This window comes from Podarcis cretensis (genome assembly GCF_951804945.1).
Source record: "Podarcis cretensis genome assembly, chromosome: 4".
Lineage (NCBI taxonomy): Eukaryota > Metazoa > Chordata > Lepidosauria > Squamata > Lacertidae > Podarcis > Podarcis cretensis.
This window is the reverse complement of record NC_137173.1, coordinates 47,700,613-47,721,981: the sequence shown is the minus strand read 5'-3', so window position 1 is coordinate 47,721,981 and position 21,369 is coordinate 47,700,613.

Here is a 21,369-nt window from a genome sequence, read left to right as displayed (position 1 = left end):
ATTCAAGCACTAGCAAATAAAACATAGAAGCAAATGGTCATCTTGTAGAAAGAAAAACAAGGAAATATGATCCCATAAGCATAAGGAACATATGACACTACCTTCTACTCAGACCATTGATTCATCTAGCTCAATACTGTCCATGCTGAGTGGCAGAGACTCTAGTTCAACTAGAAGATGCTTAAAATTGAATCCTGGACTTTCTTTATGCAAAGCAGATACACTACCACTTAGCTATGGTCCCTTCCCAGATAGTAAACTGTCTTATACAAAGTCAGACCATTGGCTCATCTAGCACAGTATTGCCTACACTGACTGGTAGCCACTCTCCAGCGTTTCAGTTCCAACTGTACATGGAGATGCTATGAACTGACCCTGGGACCTTTTCCATGCAGGTGTTCTACCACTGCTTTGACTGAGAAATTCTAGTTTTGAGGGAAGGTTTTGATTCAGACCATTTTATAAGCAGAGTTTAAACAAAATGAAAACTGCTGGAACTTTCATCACCATTGCTTATGGATTTAACCATATGCTTGTACTTGATCTTTCCCCATGAAAGCCTACATGTTCTTTTCTGAGTGTGTTTGCGTGAACTGACAAAAAGTTTTATATTGGATCACCCCATAATACTTTTAAGTCTGACAAGATGTTTTCATCTCATATGGCAGGAGATCCACCTGCTTCTTGCTTGTGGCTGCATGGATGGTGTATCTTTGCTTGATGTCACCAATAGCTTGTATTGCATCTGTTACACCCATGTGCTGTCATATTTCTTCATTTTATATACCGTCACTAAGAGAGATATTTCACATGTGTCATTTCATAGCTCTTTGCATAACACCTAATTTTTCTTCATCAGTTAATGTTGTCAGCCAGTACTCCACACTGTATATCATAGCAGACATGTTGGTTGAGCTCTAAAGCTGGCAGTTCATTATCAGGTAATGATGGCTTTATTTTGTCCCATGCTGCTCTTCCTTTCTTGTTTTTCTTTTTGCTGCAGCATTAATGCCCCCCCCTCAAAGTATGGATATTAGTCATGTGTTGGCCAAAGGTGGGCATAACTCTCCAATTCACTTATTACTTCACCACTGATTTGAACTGGACAATACTCATTCAGCAGCCATTTCATGTTGCTCCTGTTTTGCATTATTTTTGTTCCAGCTAACTTCCCTCTCTAATTCGTATGTATCATTAGCAAATATTATACAGTCATCAGCAAAAAGTAAATGCTTTAGCTGTTCCCTGTCAATGTTTATTTCACACTCCCAGAGGACTTGATTGAAAAGCAATTTCAGAACTGTAGTGAACAGTTTTAGAGAATTTGTGTGACATTCTGTCTTGTGAAACATCCAGTGTTTTGAAACTTAGGGTAGTCCATACTTTTGCTTGTCCTGTATCTAGAAAGCACAGGGTCTGAGTGGTTTTAAGGGGAAAGAGGAAGGACAAATAGAAGTCTGGATAAGTGCTTGGATGCAAGACAGAAATTAGAAAAAGGAGAAGTCAGCATGAACGAGAATAGCTGTGAAATCCTATGCATGTCTACTTAGAAGTATGCTCCACTTAGTTTACTGGGACTATCTTTCTAGTAGGCAAGTTAAAGATTGCAGCCTAATAGAGATTTGCAACTCAACCTCATACTTCCTATGATCTGCTCACCTAACTGAGCAGGGTCTTTTGTAGTATGAAAATAGTTATGGGGAAATCTTCACCAGTTGACATTCTTTCTGTTAGACATCTTATTGTGTGTGCCCCCTGATTTACTTTGGTGCTCTTCTCCACCTTCTGCAAAGGGGGCACAAATTTGCATATGACAAAATATCTGCAACTTTTGTCTCTGTGTGTATGTGTGCTAATGTTTTCCTAGACTTCTTAAGTATATTTTAGACTTCAGCAGCTGAATGATGTGGGTTTTTTGCTGTTTTATTAGCTTTTTTTGTTTTATTAGCTTTTTTAAAAACTGGATTTGAAGCTAGTTTCTTTTTGTACAGGATGAACTTGAACTAGTTCCTTTTTAAGATAAATTTTCCAAGCACTTATATTTCATCTGTAGCAACACAAAAGGTCACAATATTCTACTATCATAACATTTGGCATGATACCAACCTAACCTGGATACAACTGTTATTCTAAAATTATAAAGTACCTCCCTATTTGTTATTTTTAATATATGGTGACATGAAAAGAATTACCCTCAAGCTTGTGGGGTGATCCTAAAAGAAAGGAGATAGTGGAAATAAAATTATATTTGTTTATCCAGGTTTTTGTTCTATTGGCAATCTTATTGGGGGATAAAATAGAATATTGTAAATGATCAGCAGGATTTGTTTGCCTTTGTTGATGTAGCACCATTTCCATTTTCTTATATTGGTCACTATGTAACAGACATGGGCGCTGTCTTAATACTCTCACTTTGAAGTCCAGAAATGTCAGTACAAATGGTAGCCCCTCGTTATATATAAAGTATGAAAAGTGAAAGAGGAAAGCAGAAAAATACTAGAAAGTATCTTTGTTCTTAGATGTAATACTTTCTTTTGAAGTCTTTATTTAAACATAATAGCTAACACCCTGGCATTGCTTTCACAATGAAGCTTGTGTTGTATATCTGCTAAGAGCTGGATAGATACTGGACCAAAACAGGCCTTTCAAACATTCACACATACCCCTACTAAGCTAAGCCCCAACTTTCTTACAAGCATTGTGTCTTTTCCTGGGAATAAGTTCCAGTGTTGTTTACTTCTGACTAGATAGGTTCAAATTATAATAATACTGGGTTTTAACAAAATACATTCAGCCATCTAAAATACAATCTTTATTTGTAATCCCTCTTTTAAACTAATCTTGAAAAGAAAGGGGAGAGAAAGAGGTGCAGTTTGAAATAATGCAACAAGGAGAGTTCTCCAATGTTCAGTCTTTGCTTGAGATCAGGAATTTAGGCAGAGACTTGAAAACGTCTGTGTGAGCCCATTTGAATTCCCAATCTCACTTTGATTTCTCTCCCATCTTTAATTTTGGTTCATCTGTGATGAATGTAGAATAAATCCTGCTGCCCAGACTATAGGATCCTATACTGTGCTGGGAATGGGATCACACAGCCAACACAGGATTAATTCCCCCCCCCCTCCTGCCCATTAGCTGACATCATCAGTCAGCTGCTGGATGGGTGGGCATGGTTTGGGGAGAAACCCTGGTGAGTAAAGTTTGGCCCATGGGCTGTAGTTCCCCATCACTGGTTTAATTAATATATACTGAATTTATATTGTCTATGGCACCAAATAACTGACTGAATCTGATCTGTGTCTATACTGACTCTGCTGTTGTCAACTTCGTATTTTTAATTATTATTTTGTGCTTTGGTTTTCCATTTAAGTTTTGATAGTTTATTGATTTTTATTATGAGTTACGCATAGCAAATTACTATTATTATGATTTATTATTATGCTGGTTACCAAATCTTAGAATGAATAAATACACTGAAAATCTGCTTCTTGCTGTTTTTAAACTGCATTATAAAATAATTTTTTAAAAAAAATATTTTCTACCAAATTCCTTCCAATGATCCTTTGCTCAGTACATCTTGGATAATGTTTCTACATATCTTTTGTTTTGATTATGAGAAGAGTTGAATAACAGTAAGTGATCTGAGGATCTAATCTTTCTCGAAGCATAGATATCTAAATCTTTGTTTAATCAAACCTTTAATTAATTTTTGTTTTGTTAACTAATGAACATTGACAGAAAGGATTATTTGTGTAAATAATGGGCCGGAGACTTCACTGCAACAATACAGTCATTTCTAAAAGAGTGGGGGGGGGGGAGGAGGATGTATTTATCTAAGTCTGTTCAGTTTAGAATTTTTTTAGTAATTTGCATAGTATTTTATGTCCAGATTGTATTTAAAGTCCCAGTCTCGTCTTCATTCGAAGAGCTCACACCACTTATCAGGAAAATTAAATAAAGCAAAGACCAAAGGAAGATTATTTTGCAGAGATTATATTCAAGCCTGGCACTGGGAGAATATGCAAAACCATTAGTTTGCAGTATTTGCAAGCTTTGTTCTTTTTAAAGATATGCAAAGCACAATTGAGGAAGTAGTTTGTGCATTTGTTAACATCCAGATTATCCTGTATCTTGTGTTCCTGCCTTTATTATAACGTTCAGTGCAGACAGGGCTGGCACAAGACATTGCACCTCCTGAGGCCCTGTTGCATCCCCTCCCCTCTCTCCCCCCACATGCTTACTTTCTTCCCTTTTACCACTGTGTTACCAGTAGCAACACTGGGTCTCCCACAACTTCCTCCCTTGTTCTAGAAAGGACTAAATGAAAATGATGCATTCTGGGTGAGGTGGTTTGCAGAGTGGCTGTGCTGCTTCAGTTTGCCACAGTGAGTAGAAATGCTCTTTAAACTTGGGGGGGGGGGTAGAGGCTTAATGTTATTTGGTATTTTAAGCTTCCCCCCCCCTAAATTTAAAGAGCATTCCAAGCCACGTGGCAAACCACAATACAGGCACTCTCCTTGGCACATCACACACAATTTATCACTCTGAGAAATGGCCTCCTTGCCGCCCAGAAGGAGGGGGGGGGGACAAAAGAGCAGGGTCCTGGGAAAGGGCAAGTTGCTAATCCATCATGCCCCAATAGTCTTACCTTGCTCCATGAGGCACTGCAAGCTGGCCTCCAAAGTACTGAAGTATGGACCTACAGTATATAGTGCCAAGCTCCTGCAGTTACTTTACTTTACCCGCCCCCCCCCCCCAGTAATATTTGCAGTGCATGCTTACTCAGTAGTAAGTCCTACTTTTAGTCCATTTAATTCAACAGTTGTGTAGAACCTTTGGCCATCCAGATTTTGCTGAATGACAAGTCCATCATCCTGGTCCATTGGCCATGCTTCCTGGGGCTGGTAGTTCAGAAATCTCTGGTGCAATCTCTGTAGTTCAGCACTCACTTGTAAGACAGTGAGGCTTACTTCCCTAGTAGGAATGGGTGAGGAATTCAGTTCAGTTCACATTTAAAGGCAGAACTACTGAAATTAATATGCAAAGCAAAACACAGCTGTGCAAGTAGATAAATAGGTACCGCTCCAGTGGGAAGGTAAATGGCATTTCCGTGAGCTGTTCTGGTTCGCCAGAAGTGGCTTAGTCATGCTGGCCACATGACCCAGAAAAACTGTCTGCAGAAGCAGACAAACGCCGGCTCCCTCAGCCTGTAGAGCGAGATGAGCGCCGCAACCCCAGAGTCGTTCGCGACTGAACTTAAATGTCAGGGGTCCTTTACCTTTTTGAATGTGGATAAAAACAGCATATACTAGGGCAGTGTGTGCATAAAATGCATGTATTAGTGAAAACAACAGAAATGTTAGGGGAAACTGCTTTGCAAAAATGTGCATACTGTATTAGGCAAAATTGCATTCAAGTGGCTAAATTAGGAGAAATTTATATGAGAATGCTGATGCATTTTCATGAGGACTTTAAAGAAACATTTGCAAATTGATATGGAAATGTGGAAAACTGAACTTAAAACTGGAAATATGAAAATGTGAGAGATACCAAAACTGGCGGGTTAAAGGTAAATGGACCCCTGACCGCTAGGTCCAGTTGCGGATGACTCTGGGGTTGCAGCACTCATCTCTGGCTTTACTGGCCAAGGAAGCCGGCGTTTGTCCACAGACAACTTCCAGGTCATGTGGCTAGCATGACTAAACCACTTCTGGCAAACCAGAGCAGCACATGGAAACGCCGTTTACCATCCCGCCAGAATAGTACCTATTTATCTACTTGCACTTGGACATGCTTTCGAACTGCTAGGTTGGCAGGAGCAGGGACCGAGCAATGGAAACTCACCCCGCCAAGGGGATTTGAACCGCCAACCTTCTGATCGGCAAGCCCTAGGCTCTGTGGTTTAGACCACAGCACCACCTATCCTTACTCCTTAGCAAATTCATTTACAATTGCAGACTTTAGTTTGGGGTTTGAGCATGGAGACCTAGAAATATTATTTGTGTTTTAGCTAATGTATTTTTAAAAAATAAATCTGCAATTTCTGTTTTATTAGGGATAATTCCCTTGTGGCGCAATCTTGTACATGTTTACTCAGAAGAACCTCCCATTAACTTTACTGAGACATATTTTCATGTCGGTGGGCACAGTGCAATCCTTTACTCAAAAGAGAGTCATGTTGAATGAAATGGGGCTTACTCTCATGTAAGAGGATAGAGGATTGCAGGCATTGTTGCCATTGTACAAAGACAGTTTAGATATTTTTTCCTTCTTTAATATATTCTTAGAAGAACTGTGCAGAGACAGTTAACAATTGTGAAGCCTCATTAATAAAGTTAATGAATTGATTTTGCTGTTAAGGCGTTCAATATTCCCTGCAACTAACATCATGAATATTTAATCAAACATTGATCTCAATCACTGTCTTCAAACATCAGTCAATCAGGCATGATCAATGCTGTTCATTTAATTTGGCTGTTACTTTTTTTCTGTTGTTGAATCCAATAAAGCTATACTATTATTTCATTATAGGAACTTCTAATACCAGACTTACTGGAATTTCCTTTATTTTACACTAAAAAATATTCGGCTTTGCTTTATTATGTTACCTGCTTCGTGAGTCAAGTAGCCCCCACTGCTGGAAAGAGAATTTCATTGTGAAATCCTCTGCATAGTTACTCAGGGGTAAAGTCCATAGAGTTTGTGTGCATTGTCTATACCTGGGGTCCTCAAACTTTTTTAACAGGGGCCGGTTCACTGTCCCGCAAACACTGTTGGAGGCCGGACTATAGTTTTTAAAAATATGAATGAATTCCTATGCACACTGCACATATTTTATTTGTAGTGCACAAAAAACAGGACATAACCATTCTGACATTTTCATTTTTTATTATTTTAAATGTGATGGATCTATGCCTTTAATGATCTTAATGAACTGAGGTAGGAGAGATATGAAGCCACAGGCTTCCAAGAAAAGGTGGCTGAAGTTCCTGGAGCTCCTTCGCCCATGCCATCCTGCCCCAGCCATGCCCTTTAAAAAAATAAAAGCTGACTGCTAAATCTCCAAACCACAACTGTCAGCTCGTACTTGCGAAATGCGTATTTACATGGAAGTCGCTCCCCTATTTTTTACTCAATAGTAAACCCATTGACATGAGTGGCCATGCCTAACCCGGAGGAGAAGCAGCAGGAGCAGCAATGGCAGGGGAGGAGGAAGAGGCATCGGATGAGGAGGCCGAGGGGAAGTGTGCACCGTTGCCATGCGGAAAGTCTTGCTCAGGTGCTGGGGGTGGCAGCACCGGCTCCGATCTGCTCCACGCCGTCGCCTCCCCTGTGCAGAAATCCAAATGTCACGGCTTTGGATTGGCTGCAGGAAGCTCCAGGAGGCTGCAATCAGAAGCTGCGCCAGTGTTGCGGAAGTGAGTCCCCACGCGGCGAGGCTTCCACAGCTTCTTCTGAAGGAAGCACCGTGCCATGCCGGCTTAGCTCAGCGTGCGGGGACTGACTGAGCGAGTGGTAGGGTCCACGGGTCGAATTTATGAGCCTGGTGGATCGGATCCGGCCTGCGGGCCTTAGTTTGCTGACCCTGTGGGAAAGGAACACGCTTTGATAAGAAATGCTGAGAAGACATTAAGACTTTGAAAGATTATGAAAAAGCGTCAATAAAATTTCATGAAAAAAGCTAAGATTTGTGTTGCCGGTTCTCCAATCTACAGTATCTTGAATGAATAATGATTATTATTATGCACCATGATAAACACTCTCATAAAATCTACTGACAATCAGCATTGACTAGTTATCAAATATAAAGCATGCAAAAGTATGTGTGAAGCAACCTTCTGTCTTAGCATATTCTTCAATGATAATAAAACAATGGGTTTGATCCAGGCTTTAATCTTGCTTAGAGTAGATTCATTGAAAACAACAGAACCAGTTAATCACAACCAAGTTACAGTGCATTGATTTTACTTGGTCTGCACAAAGAATGACTAGGTCCAGACCCAATGCATTGTGAATAGTTCAAAATAAATGTTGCAGTATTGCCACATTTTGAGGTTTTCTATTTACTTGTTTATTGTTATTGAGTTTAATAATGTGCCACGATGAAACCTGCCTATCTTCCATTGAACACCAACAATTCGCTGAATTCCTGAACACACGCATCTAAGGAAACGGGAATGACAGACAAGTTTATTGTAATATAGCCTCTTCTGCATCACTGCAGTGAAATACTGTTTGAGGTTCTTGATGGAACCTGGATTTAGGAAGAGAAATCAGTTCCTAAATAAATCAAAATTTGCTTTCATTTGGAAAACCTTTGAAACGGAAAAGCTGATCTGCCACTGGGGGCAGAAACACTTTCTGAAAAAAGGAAACCTGTAATTACTGACTGGCAATTGCATTTTAAAATTACCATTAAAGAAAGAAACAATTCATACTTAAGCATGAAACTAAGAAAAATAAAGTTTGGTTCTTTCATTAAGATTTGAGGTTCATATATTATTATCTAGTGTTTCCATATCTTAAAAGCAAAAAAGAGGACAGCCTGAGCCGCTGCCAGCCCAAGTTGGGGAAAGAGGTGAGCGGGTGCACCAACATGGGGCTGCCGCCGTGCCTGTGTACCTCTTTCCACAGCTTGGGCCGCCAGCAGTCTTGATGTTCAGAGCAGCCCAAGCCTAAGCCTAAAAAACACCCAAAACCCAGACATTTCCTTTAAAATGTAAAAAAAATCACCTGGATGGGCATGTTGGCCCCCCAAAGGAGGATATGTCCGGGTTTTCCTGGACATATGGCAACTCTATATCTTACAGTGCAATCCTATGCACTGAATATCATGAGAGTTGTATTTCAACTACTAGTTTGGTGGCATGCATGTTCACACACCAGTGGCATAGTGATAAATTTTGATGTGTAGGAAATCATTTTGTCATCCCCCAGGCATGCCTCCAATAAGGTCCAAAAATGCAGGCAGCTGTGGATCTATATACATGTGTATAGCTTTATTGATACATACCAGAGAGCTGTAGTATACAGCACTTGTAATTTATTAGGAGCACTTGCATAAGAGAATAGTGAGCTGAGAAAGCATAGTATAGTATCCTTTACACTGTGGTAGGCAGAAGGATGGGCTTTGTTTGGGGAGAACTGGTTTACAGCCCTGATCAGCTAAGAAATTCACTGAGTAATATTCAGCCAGTCTCAGTCTGAGCTGAACCTACCTAACAAACAGGACCGTCTTAAGTATATCCGGTGCTGTGGTGCAAAGATCCATCTGGCTGGAGGAGGCAGGCAGTGGCTGGAGGGCGGCTCCTCCGGTGGGGAAGAGGCGGAGGTTCCGGGCGCAGTGCTGCTTCAGCGAGGCAGGCAAGCTGATGCTGGGAGGCACCTCGTCCAGCCTCTGCCTCTTCCCTGGCCCCCTCCAGAACCTGGCGCCCTGTGCCACTTGTCTCTATGGGCAAGACGCCCCTGCTAACAAATGCATTATTTGCTAGGCTTGTCCCCTCCAGCAAACTCCATTATCCCTCTGAAAAAGGTACTGGGGTACTAGATGAAGTGGCTACAGAGCTTATAGGTAGAACATGCACTTTCATGCAAAAGGCTCCCACACTGTTGCTCCATTATGCCTGTGTATGTGTGTGTGTGAGCACAAACAAAGCAGGTAGTTTGCCTGCATGCTGTGCCACCCACCCAGAAGAAAATTCTTCTTCTTTTTGTCTTCTCACAACATCCCTAATCATACCTCTGGTAACCTGATTGCAGGAGATAAGGGCTCTGGAAAAATAATAATCTTTGAAGGTAATCATACTAGCTAGGCATGTAAATGTGGTAGCAAATAGTCATTAAGATACCTAGTTCTATAAAAGGCTTTAAAGGACCACACTAGTAGCAGATGAGACACCTTGATTTGAAATGTTCTCTTTTAATTCACAAATAATTCAAATTCTTGTTTTAATAATGGTATGGATGTGGCCTACTTCCTGTCAGACTCTTTCTTTCCTGAACTGCATCAACAGATCAAACTGACCCTTAAAAAGGTGTAAATGACACCATTTTATACAGTCTCAGCCAGGATCCTCTGGCCAGTGACCTTACCTTTAATCTCTTCTTCGTCTAATGTTCGCTTCTGTGGTGGAGCATAGCCGTGAAGCCATTTCCCCACCATTGGTATCGCAGCAGCTTACTGGGATGGGACAGGGCAGTCAGGTCGGGACTCTGCTGGTACACTGGTGGGAACACTGGATTGGAAGCATTTAACTACTCTATTGCCTTATATTTAATAGCCAGTGAGAGCCAACAGAATGTTCATTAATTTACCTATCAAAACTTGACCTTTTGGATTTTTCTATTTAGTATGCAAGCTGACAGGTCAAGCTGGGACCCAGTAAGGGCGCTAGAAGTTTCTGTTGTAACTGTAGAACTTGAAATGTCACCTGCAGGTGTATAAGCTAAATTAAATATAAATTAGAGATAAGCTTTTCACCTCTCACTGTAACACACCTACAACAATACTATATTCACAGCTATTCCTATATCTCCTATATCTATGTAAAGAAAACAACAATATTTTATCTCAGATTTTACTAAAATAAAAACTCCTAAATCATCAAAAAAGATATTTTAGTCCAGATCAGGATAACTTTAAATTTAGCTTCAGGTGCACAAAGATATGAAAATAGATTATTTTATCCAGTGAAAGAATAGTCAATTTAAACAAAACAAAACAAAACAAAACAAAATACACTTTGCTTTGGTAATTTCCGAATAAAAATGAAAGTTGATAAAGACTTACATAATCAACAAACTGATCCATGATTTATTACTTGAATCACTATATCCTTACTGCACATTTTGTTTTAGAATTCTAATGTTGTTCTTTTGGACCTCATCATTCATTTTTCACACCGAGCCATAAGGGATATAACTTTTAAAACTGATTAACAGAAGAGAGAACAATTTTGGCCCATATGGCATGAGAAATGCTTCCTAAAGAAGAAAGCAATGTTAGCCACAGCTGTACCCTTCCTATTTTTTTCTTTCCTTTTCCTTTTTTTGGGGGGGGCGTATGGAATTATTGGGTTACTTTTTCCTCTTGAAATATACAGCTTTGCAATTAATTTGACCTCTTTTCCATTTTCAGCAAATGAATGACTTCAGCTGAGGAAAGCAGAACTCTTCCATGAAAAATGTTGCCATTAAAAGCAGGAGAGCAAACTGCATAAATTACAAATGAACTGCTGCTGCAGCAGCAATATACAAGCATGTTACCTGATTATACATGCATGTTTTCTTTGCCATTAATCCAAGAAAATAGCATGGCAATGCATGAACCTCATTGCGATCCAGATCTCTTTGTAAAGAAACACCAATTTTAAATTAGCTATGAATTTATGGGCTTTACATAACGATGTAAAGTTATAATGCTAATTTAATAGACACATTTATTTGGTCCTTTGCTTTTGACGTGCCTAACACTGGCCTTTAATACTAATATAATGCAAATAAGCCAATCCAATGAAGGCAAAATGTCCCAGGCAGTAGGTGAACATTTGCTGCTGCTTTTTTTTCACTGCCTGCAAATATTCACATAAATGCTTCTTTGCACTTATCTGGATTCAGCAGAACATACTGTAATGAGAATGTTTTGTTTTTTGAAAGTTTTATTTCTAAAATTGCTGCAAGGGCTAGAGGAAAACAGCAACAGTAAGCCATTTGTAGTTTTTAAAAGGTCTGTCCACTGGAAAAGAAATACGGTTCAGTGACTGGAGTAGGGTTCCATCAAAATGTGGAGGCCATCCAGCTCCATTTCTCTTTCACATCAGGAATATCTGTGGATACCCTAGACAGGTGCTTCAAATTAGTAAGGGCAGGATGAGGGCTATACACTGAAGGCCAATGGTCTACCAACCCAAGGAAGTGATATTCAAGATGGGGTCGTCCTCCACCTCGGGGTACTGCATTGCTGCTAGGTGCCCATTTGCCCTTCATCAGGCTATGATTCCAGCATGGGTTAGAAAACCTAATAAGACTACAATAAAATATGCAAACTTTAAGCAGAATAATTAAAACATCCATTAAAATTCAATTCACTTGTTTGCAGAGCAGAAGAACTGATAGACAACTACATATCCTCCAACATTCCTCCATTCAAAATAAGGCCATTCTGTTCTACACCAGGAAGCTTCTCCCATCTTTGATCTCACCACGCACATGTATTTCATATACACACAGTTGTACCTCTTGTTACGTCAGTCTCCGGTTCTGTTTTTTCAGGATACGAACGCGGCAAACCTGGTAGTGTATACTTCTGGGTTTCGCTGCGTGCACATGTGCAGAAGTGCTCTGTGCGTCTCATGCATGCACAGAAGCGCTCTGCGCACCTCACCCATGCGCAGAAGCAACGTTCTAGTTGCGGACTTTTTGGGGTGCGAACGGCACCCCAGAACGGATTGAGTCCGTAACTAAAGGTACCACTATTTGTCACCTTGAGCCTAACCTACCTCACAGGATTGTTGCAAAGAAAACATATGAGAGAAGGGATCATGTACAACAGATAAATGGAATGAAATAAAATTTTAGCTGTAAGCTGCCTTAAGTCCCTGTGGGTGGTGGTAATAATAATAATAATAATAATAATAATAATAATAATAATAGAAACTTGTGAGAATGCCAGCTTCACTGTTTCCTTTATTTGGTGCATGAATTTTATTTTTAGTATAAATAGGACTCCAATTTTGCACCTACACACACAAACAGAGAGGGGGGGAGGAAAAGGAAAATTGGGACATTCTGGAATTAAATCAGAAACTGGAATGACTTCTGTAATTCCGGGACTGTCCCTAGAAAATAGGGACAGGTACCTGCAGATATATAAATTCAATAAATAAATTCAATAAATAGGATCACTTGGAGGGTTTGGAGCTGATATATGGAGTAAATCAAGTCCCTATAAAAACCTGTTTGATCCTAGTTTAGAGGGATCACTCAAACGACAGCTGGAATATGCAGGAAATGATCAATTAAGGGGAGAAGAGAATGCAGAGACACATGACTTGTTCTTAGTCCTTTAATCTGTAGTTTGGAGGATTGGAGAATGTGACATATGAATGCAGTCAATGAGTGATTGCTAGTTTCTAGGCTCACACACTAGAATTCCTGGTGTTTGGCATTTGTTGAAAAGAGGCTGCTCTGCTTTTAAAATGAGCAAACTCATGCTTCTATGATATGGCTGTGATCCTGACTCTCAAACACAAATGACGTTTATTAATTTAACAGTTCCCAAACTGTGGTTCGTAGACCACCAGTGGCCAGCAAGCTTCATTCAGGTGGTCCATGGTATGTTGTGGATTTGTGGTTGAAGATAGCACATCCACCATATTACATATTCATATTGATTTTAATTATATTTTATTGCTTCTTTCATTTATCATATTGTATTTTATTGTACTACAATTTGAATTCTATGGAAATGCAACGCTGCAACTGGCAGAAAAATCATTAAATTGTGCACTGAAACACTCAGCAATTTTCAAATGGTCTTGTGGGGGAAAGTTTGGGAACCACTGATTTGGAACTTACAACTAATAATTGTGTTGAAGGACAGCTTACTAGCATATGTCCTTTGCTTAGGACTTTCCTGGCTGTAACTTTGGAAAAAATATTCCCTCTCTCTTCTTTTCACTATTATTAAAGATATATTACCTCAAATTTATATGATTGGTAAATATTACATGCTATTTTTATTAATAAAATTAATCTTTAATGCATTGAGTTTGGATTCCCCTAGGGTAAGCTGATAAGATATTGTGTGCATCATTTAAGTAGATATTGGAATTGCAATTCTGTCATTTAAAATTTAACACTGTATCATTCATCTAAAACTGCATTAAAGAAGAACAGAAATTAAAAATAACATTTATAACATTTTAAATCTTGCACAGGTTCAAAGGTGGCAAATTCTAAGGAAGCTCCTTAATTGAAGAATTCATTATGTATGCCTGTTTGTAGTAAATTAATTAAACTTTTATTCCAGATGTAAGCAAAAAGCTAATTTCTGGCTAACTGATGTAAGGAATATGGAGTCTGACATAGGCAATGTACACTAATCCATCACTGAAACAGTAGTAATGCATAATTAAAAGTGTATCCAACAGTATAAACATAGATAATAGGATGATAGTGTGGTATCATGAAATTTGCTCATTTCCATGTAATTTTAAATAAATATTTTACTTAGTAGTCTAATCCCACTAATATAGTTTGGATTTCGCAAAGGTAGCGGCTATATAACTTTAGTTATACTTGGACAAAGCTAATTATCTAGAAACATTTCAGTCTGGCTTCAGACTTGGTTTTCACACTGAACTGGTCACTCTGATTGGTGACTTGTTTGGTGAGAATGACAGCAGGAATGCAACCCTATCTATTCTTGTTCTCTCAGTGGCCTTTGATACTTTTGGTCATAGTAACCTTCTGAACCAACTTGGTGGGTTGAAGATCAGATGGATGGGGTTATGGTGGTTTCACTCTTACCTACAGGAATAGTCCCAGAGGGTAGTACTGCTTGACACCATGGTAGTTGTGCTGTGGGGCTCTACATTGTTCCATATTCTTCTCTTAATATCTGTTTAATATTTAGCCATTGGCATTTCAATCTATGGATGGTTGGAAAGCTAAGCCATTTCTGGGCAGGAATAAGCTGGCCGCTATGATCCATGACATTGTAAGATAGCATTTAGACTGCCCTGGAGATGGTTTGAAGATTCCAGGTACTGCAAACCACAGATTCCAGAGTTTTGGTGGGTTTGATTATTAGAGCCAAAATATATCTCCATTGGCTAGTGAGCCAATTTCAAGGTTGTGGTTCTGACATACTTAGAGATATCCCACCTAACATCATTACTTCTTGGTACAAATGCTCTGTAGTGTATCCTGAAAAAGTCATCACAGTCTCTGAAGAGGCATTAATCAAAGCACCCAAGGATCAGAGTTTTAGGAGTCAGTCTTCTGAAAGTCTGTTAGAAGGCAACACCTGAACTTTGAGGGCACAATCTCAGCTGCATTACCAGTCTGTCTAGGGATGCTCGAGCTGTTCAGTCTTCACAAATTCCAGTATGAAATAACCTGATCTATACCTTCTGGGTGAATGTGCAGATGAGAACTAAGTTATCTGCTAGCTTTCATGCTTGCCAATTGCTCTTTTGCAGTTCTTGGGTGGGAGGGAAGAGCTAAATGAGCTAGAAGAACTAGAATAAAGATAGATGCAGCCTTTAGCCAAACAGTCCCTCTCTCTGCTCTAGGCAATGGTCCCAATGTTTTCAATGAGAAAGTTCAGTTGACCTCACTGAAATGAAGACACTGCCTTCCACAATATAGAATTATTTAAAATTATCCAAATGCGAGTTCACAAAAACTGAATCAGGTGACAACTTGCAGAGGCAAGGGTTCAGACACCTGGGAGGTAGCAAATAACATTGACTGTTGCTGTGTCATTTAGTTTCTAGTAATGTCAAACACCTGTGAAGTGCTGGACATGATGTGTGACACAATCCAGTTTTCCTTTTCCTTGCAATCCTGGGAAATGGAGACAAAACAGAGTATAATGAAAACATAAAGTGATTACTGTAACATTTCAAAACTAGTTCTAACAGCTCCATTGCGAGATAATGCCTCAAGGTTCTGTTTTGTTTTTAATCTTTGACCAAATGTGTATACTGCTGGTGTTAAACAATTTAGCTGTGGCTTTATTGAATTTTCCTTTGGTAGTCTGTTATGAATTTGGTTACTTAAATGGTAACAGGGTTATAGAAATCATTTTAACATTGCTTTGCCTTGGATATGGCGGCCAGGTGTTCTTCATATGTGACTACGTGTTCGGTTTGTACTCAAAGGTTTCGTATGCTTGGTAATGATGGTATGTCTGTGATGTATGTTTGTATATAGCAAAGTTGGGCAAGTTGATGAACCTATAGTATTAATAGCTTCTAAGAGTGCAGAATCAGACTGTATGGTATATAAGAATCATGGAATTGTAAGAGCCAGTCATCCATTAACCCAGCAAATGGAACCTTTGTTCAGATTCTCTTTCTTTCAAGGTAAAAGCCAAAACAAATGAACAAATAAATAAAAACTTACTGCAGCAGAGGATTTTTCAGATAAAATCATTTCCCTTTTAGTTTCTAAAGCTTTCAGTGAATTTCTTTTTTTGTTTTGTTGCCTGCCTGTTTCGCTGCTTTCCTATGTAATGAGAATTTTCCTTTTTTGGGTCATCTCAGGTTGCTGAGCTATCCCTCCAAGGAAGCTGGTAAGCTTTGTGCTGTTTGTCATCCTCCTATAGCAAACTTGTAAAATGAACCTTTAAATCATGCAGAGTCTCTGATGATTGAAATAAGCAAACAATGACATTACCTTCAATGTTGCATTCCCACACAACCAAGAACCAATAAAAGAAGGAAGTAGAGAGTAGATTCACCTGGGTATGCGCGTCAATATTTGAATTGGGGAGAGCAGAAAAGAGGACAGCAAGGAAGGGCATCAGCTCTAAGGCATACTGATGTTGTTCATGAGTAACAGCAGCAATTTCATACACAATAGCTGTCCATACACAATTCATTGTTCTAGAAATTGAAGAGATGTCATTTTCTCCTAAGACTGGAGCACTTTACAAGCAACCACTCTCATATCTCACTGCATTCAAGAATCCAAGCTATCACAACATAATTGTATTACATGCTATACAAAGCCATCGTAACTTATTTTTAACACATAAATATGTGAAAAGCAATTTGAAATCTTTTATGGATTGTCACTGAAGAACAGTAGCATATATTCCTACTGTAATTTAAAGTTTTACATATAAAATTATGTCTTGTGCATAGATACTTCTTCACATTCTTTGGTATTCAGCTGCTTATGTAAAGGGATTCTATATTTTGTTCATTCTTTTGTTTGCAAGGCAAAATTGGGTAACTTACGTTGCAATCATAACCATTTTTACTTAGCAGCAAGTCCTATTGAATTCAATGGAGATTACCCCAGGGAAGTGGAATATTGCAGCCTTAGTTTTATTTATTTGTCATGAATCACTCTGAGATCTACAGGTATAGGGCAGTATACAAATTTAATGACAAAATAAAAATAAATGGTTTCATATTCATTTCAAAATCCTATGTGAACAGATATCTGCTCATGAGCTGCTGCCACTGGTAGAAAGGGAACACACCTACATAGTTGAATCAGCCTTATATTAAGTAATTGGTTCAGCAAGTTCAATATTGTCTCCATCTGCACTGACTGGTAGCTGCTCTCCAGGGGTCATACAGGAGTCTCTGAGGCAGCTTCTACCTGGAGATGCCAGGAACTGGAGCCTGGGAACCTTTTGCATGAAAAACATGTGCTCTGCCACTGAGCTATTCAGCCCTTCCCTTTCTCATAGTTAAAATGGTTTTGGAATTTTCATGTGTAGACGTGCTTATTTATTTAGAGAATAAATACAAAGGAGGAGAATATATATAAATATATAGGGTGAGAACCTATTCCAGTAGGCTTATCGACTGAATTCTGATTGTATAATTGTAACTGGTTTTTATTTTCTTTGTACTGTACTGAGTTTCTTGCACATAGTTTAGAGATGGCCATAGTTAAGAGGTACATAATTTGTCAAAATAACCATGCACACCATCTTGAGCCCCTTTGTGGGAGTCATAAAGCCAAGGCAGAGGCTTGTAAATACCGCAGGGTGCCCCCTGACCTCGGCTGACCAGCACTCTGTGCCTTACAATGTATTAGGATGTATTGACCTTAAATGGAGTTGTGTTTCCTCTGGGCAGTGATTACCTTATATGGTGATGGGAGTGTAAAGCCATTACTAGGAGGTAACGTGAGACACTGGCAGACCGGCCATGCAGGCAGAGGGGGACAAAGGATAATAAAATTGGAGGAGAGTAGCCGAAGGAGCTGCTTCTTACCCATTATGAAAATACTCGCTGCCTCTTTGTGTCTTTTTTCTATGCTAAGCACCATCTAATGACGGCAGGACTCCATCACCCCTTGAAGAAAATGTGAGATACAAATGTAATAAGAATTAAGTATTTTTTTAAAAAAAAATCAGCATGATGGTCTCCAAACACAGTAGAACTGGCTAACTACATTTTGAATTAAGACATATTACTGGCAATAGAGCCCTCACTTTAAGACCATTAAACCCTTGTTACATTAAAAATACTTTTAAAGCACATGGCTTTCCCCATATAATTCTGGGAACTGTAGTTTGTTAAGGGTGCTTGGAATTGTACCTCACTGAAGGGTAAACTCTAGGCTGCTTTAGGAGAAGCCATGTGCTTTAAATGTATGATGTGAAAGAATCATAAATTTACAAACTATACCAGTACTATAACATCCACACACACAAAAAGATCCCAGGAAGATTCTTTAGGAATGTGTTATGGAAATGGTACAGACCATGGAAACTGGTTACTGGCAATTATAGAGATAGGAATTCACTGAAACTTCAGTCTCTCTTCCCTGATAAGGCCCACGTGCCTATGCTACTCCTACAATATCATTTTCAGGTTGTTCCTAGAGATCTTCCTCTTCTGGGAAAATGTGTTGTGTCAATTGTGAGTGAAAGGATCTGTGAAGATTCTGAGTTATTCTCTGCCATGTTGGAATCTTGCAAAAATTCTCCACTGTTCAGAGTTCATTAGATGGTAGTTACTGTGCTCACATTACAGTGTGGGAAAAGGTCATATGCCTGTTAGAGTACAGTAACCATAATTACTCCAGAATCATTATATGGTGGGATTTGCAGGACAGGGTTTCAATTTGCCTGCTGTACTTGCGCCAAGAAATGTAGAGGGAATTGTGATTCACATGAAAGGATTTTTTTTCTTTTTAGGGGAAGAGGCTGCTCTTTCAAGTCACTCCCCCCACCCTTGTAAGTTCTTGTTCTGTAATTAAGCTGGATCATTTATAAGAATTCTGCAAATGGGTTTTATCTTTTGTAATCAATCATTAACACTTGGAGGCAGCGACGCTTCTGAATACCACTAGCTGGAAACCACAGGAGGGGAGTGTGCTCTTGGCCTCATGTCCAGCTTGTGGGTTTCCCACTGAAGCATCTGCTTTGCCACTGTGAGAACAGAATGCTGGACTAGATGGGCCATTTGCCTGGTCCTTAGTGTGTCTCCATGGAGGAACCAGAGATACTGGTTTGAAATCCATGTTCCCTGCCACTTAGATGGTGACACAGGAAACAGTTCTGTCCATTCTTTTGTAGCACCCTGCTTGTGGTTAACGCTTAGCTGGAATGAAATATTCAACGCAGCAATAGAGAAATTAAAATAATAATTTATTTGTCAGACAAATAAATGAGAGGCACAGTGGTATATGGTTACCAAGCTCTGGCCTGGCCTCCTGCCAATCTGGCCAGCACTTATATTTCCTTAATCCAGCCCCCTTGCTCCTCCTGTGGCTGCCTCTGTCCAATCAGCCTGGTTGAAATTCCTATTGGCTGTTTGCTAGAACCAGTCACAAAAGATACACCCATTTCCTTTTGCCCTTTTATGGGAAACAAAAAGCTATATATTCTTCTATCTATAAATGACAACACTCAGGTCAGCTACAGATTGTTCTGTACTTTCTCACACATACAACGCGCTAGATACTTCACCACACTCTACCTCCCAACCTTTCCCTTTTCCTCCACCAGACCAGCATCTGATGTACCCAACCACCTAGCGTACTCAGTTCCCCCTTACTGAGACGCAGAAGTTTGATCAAGACTTCTCTTCCTCCCAATTAATTGGAGGGCCAAAAACCCCTTTGTGCACTTACCCTTAGCTGGTTCCCTGTTTATTTCTCTGGTTCCCCCCGGTCCGTCGCCGCCAGTGAGCAGGGTATGAGACAGACGAGACTTCTGCGTTCCCCTGGAAAAATGTACCAGTGCGCGCTTGGGTAAGCAGTTCGTGGTCCTCCCTCTTGTACCCTGCCCAGTAGGGCGAAGGGGCTGCGTTCCAGCAGACCACTTATCCGAGTCACAGGGGCACCACTTTGAGTCTTGAGAAGGCAAATGAGTTTAAATCATGATTTCTTCCTTCATCGTCAGATCTTTGAGCTCATGTCCATGGCAGACTGACTGAGGATTCACTTTGAGCTTAACATGAAGTAAAGACATCTATGAGAGTTCAATTTATAAAAATGCAATTTTTTTAGCCTGGATTTATTTTTCTAAAAGGATTGCAAATCCTAGATGTCAAACTATGCACTAGGCATTTAAATAGTTCAAACCAGAAAGCTTTTCGTAATCTTGAGAACAAAAGCTGCGCATTAAATTTAGTACTTCAGAAGTTCAGCAGCATTACTTTTAAATGTTTAGTATGAATTTCTTATAGAAAGCTAATGTCCAATCTCTTATTGTGTGCATGGGTGTATCCATAGCACATTAATTAGCACAAGCAGTTTGTGATCTGTATACAGAGAACGAGGGATGGATCCAAAACCTAATCTAGGATATGTGTTTTAGTTTAACTTTGACATAAGAGCTACAAGGTGCCCAATTCAATGCTCTATTAGGCCAAATATCTTTGCCCATATATTCAAATGAACCACAGAGGTTATTAACTTGCCCTTGGCAAAAAGATTTAGTTTTCTAGGGCAAATGCTTTTATAAATTCTACATGTGACAGTTTTATTACATATTGTAAATAGAATAGCTTGCCAGATTTTTATGACAGCCATCACTAAGTCATTCAGACCTTATTACTTTTCAACCCTTCATGTACCTTGAATGTTCTTTTAAAAAAGAAAGTGGGGTGGGGGGGAGAGACATTTTTAGCATGTTTGATTTTTTAACGTTGCAGTTTTTGCATATTGGAGGGTAGTTATGCTTGCATGCATGATTATTTAGATAGTTTTAGATTATAGTCGACTCATACATCTTTTTGCCAAAAGGCTACACCATAATGATGCAGACAGACATTAATTTACGTGTTCTACATTTATAGCCATAGACTCATTTAAGCTTGTACAGTTACTGATAGCATTTATTTTAATGGTGTCTGTACCCAGCTGCATACCTCTGCTGAGTCTTCCAAGCTGTAACCAGTGGGTGTTCTTGTACCTATTGCAGTTGGTGGTTTAACTTCAGTGGTTCATATTTCATAATAATGTACAGGTTTTATTACACTAAAAAGAAGGGCTTGCCCAGTTTTCATATTAACCATCATAGAGCCATATATCAACTAGATGTTTATTCCAGGTTGTTTTTCCCCCTCTCTTTCTTCCAGGTTTACTCTCAGATATCTAAAAGTTATTTTTTTTTAAAATGCATCACCATTTAATTTTGCATTGAATTAACCTTTTCATTTTTTTTAT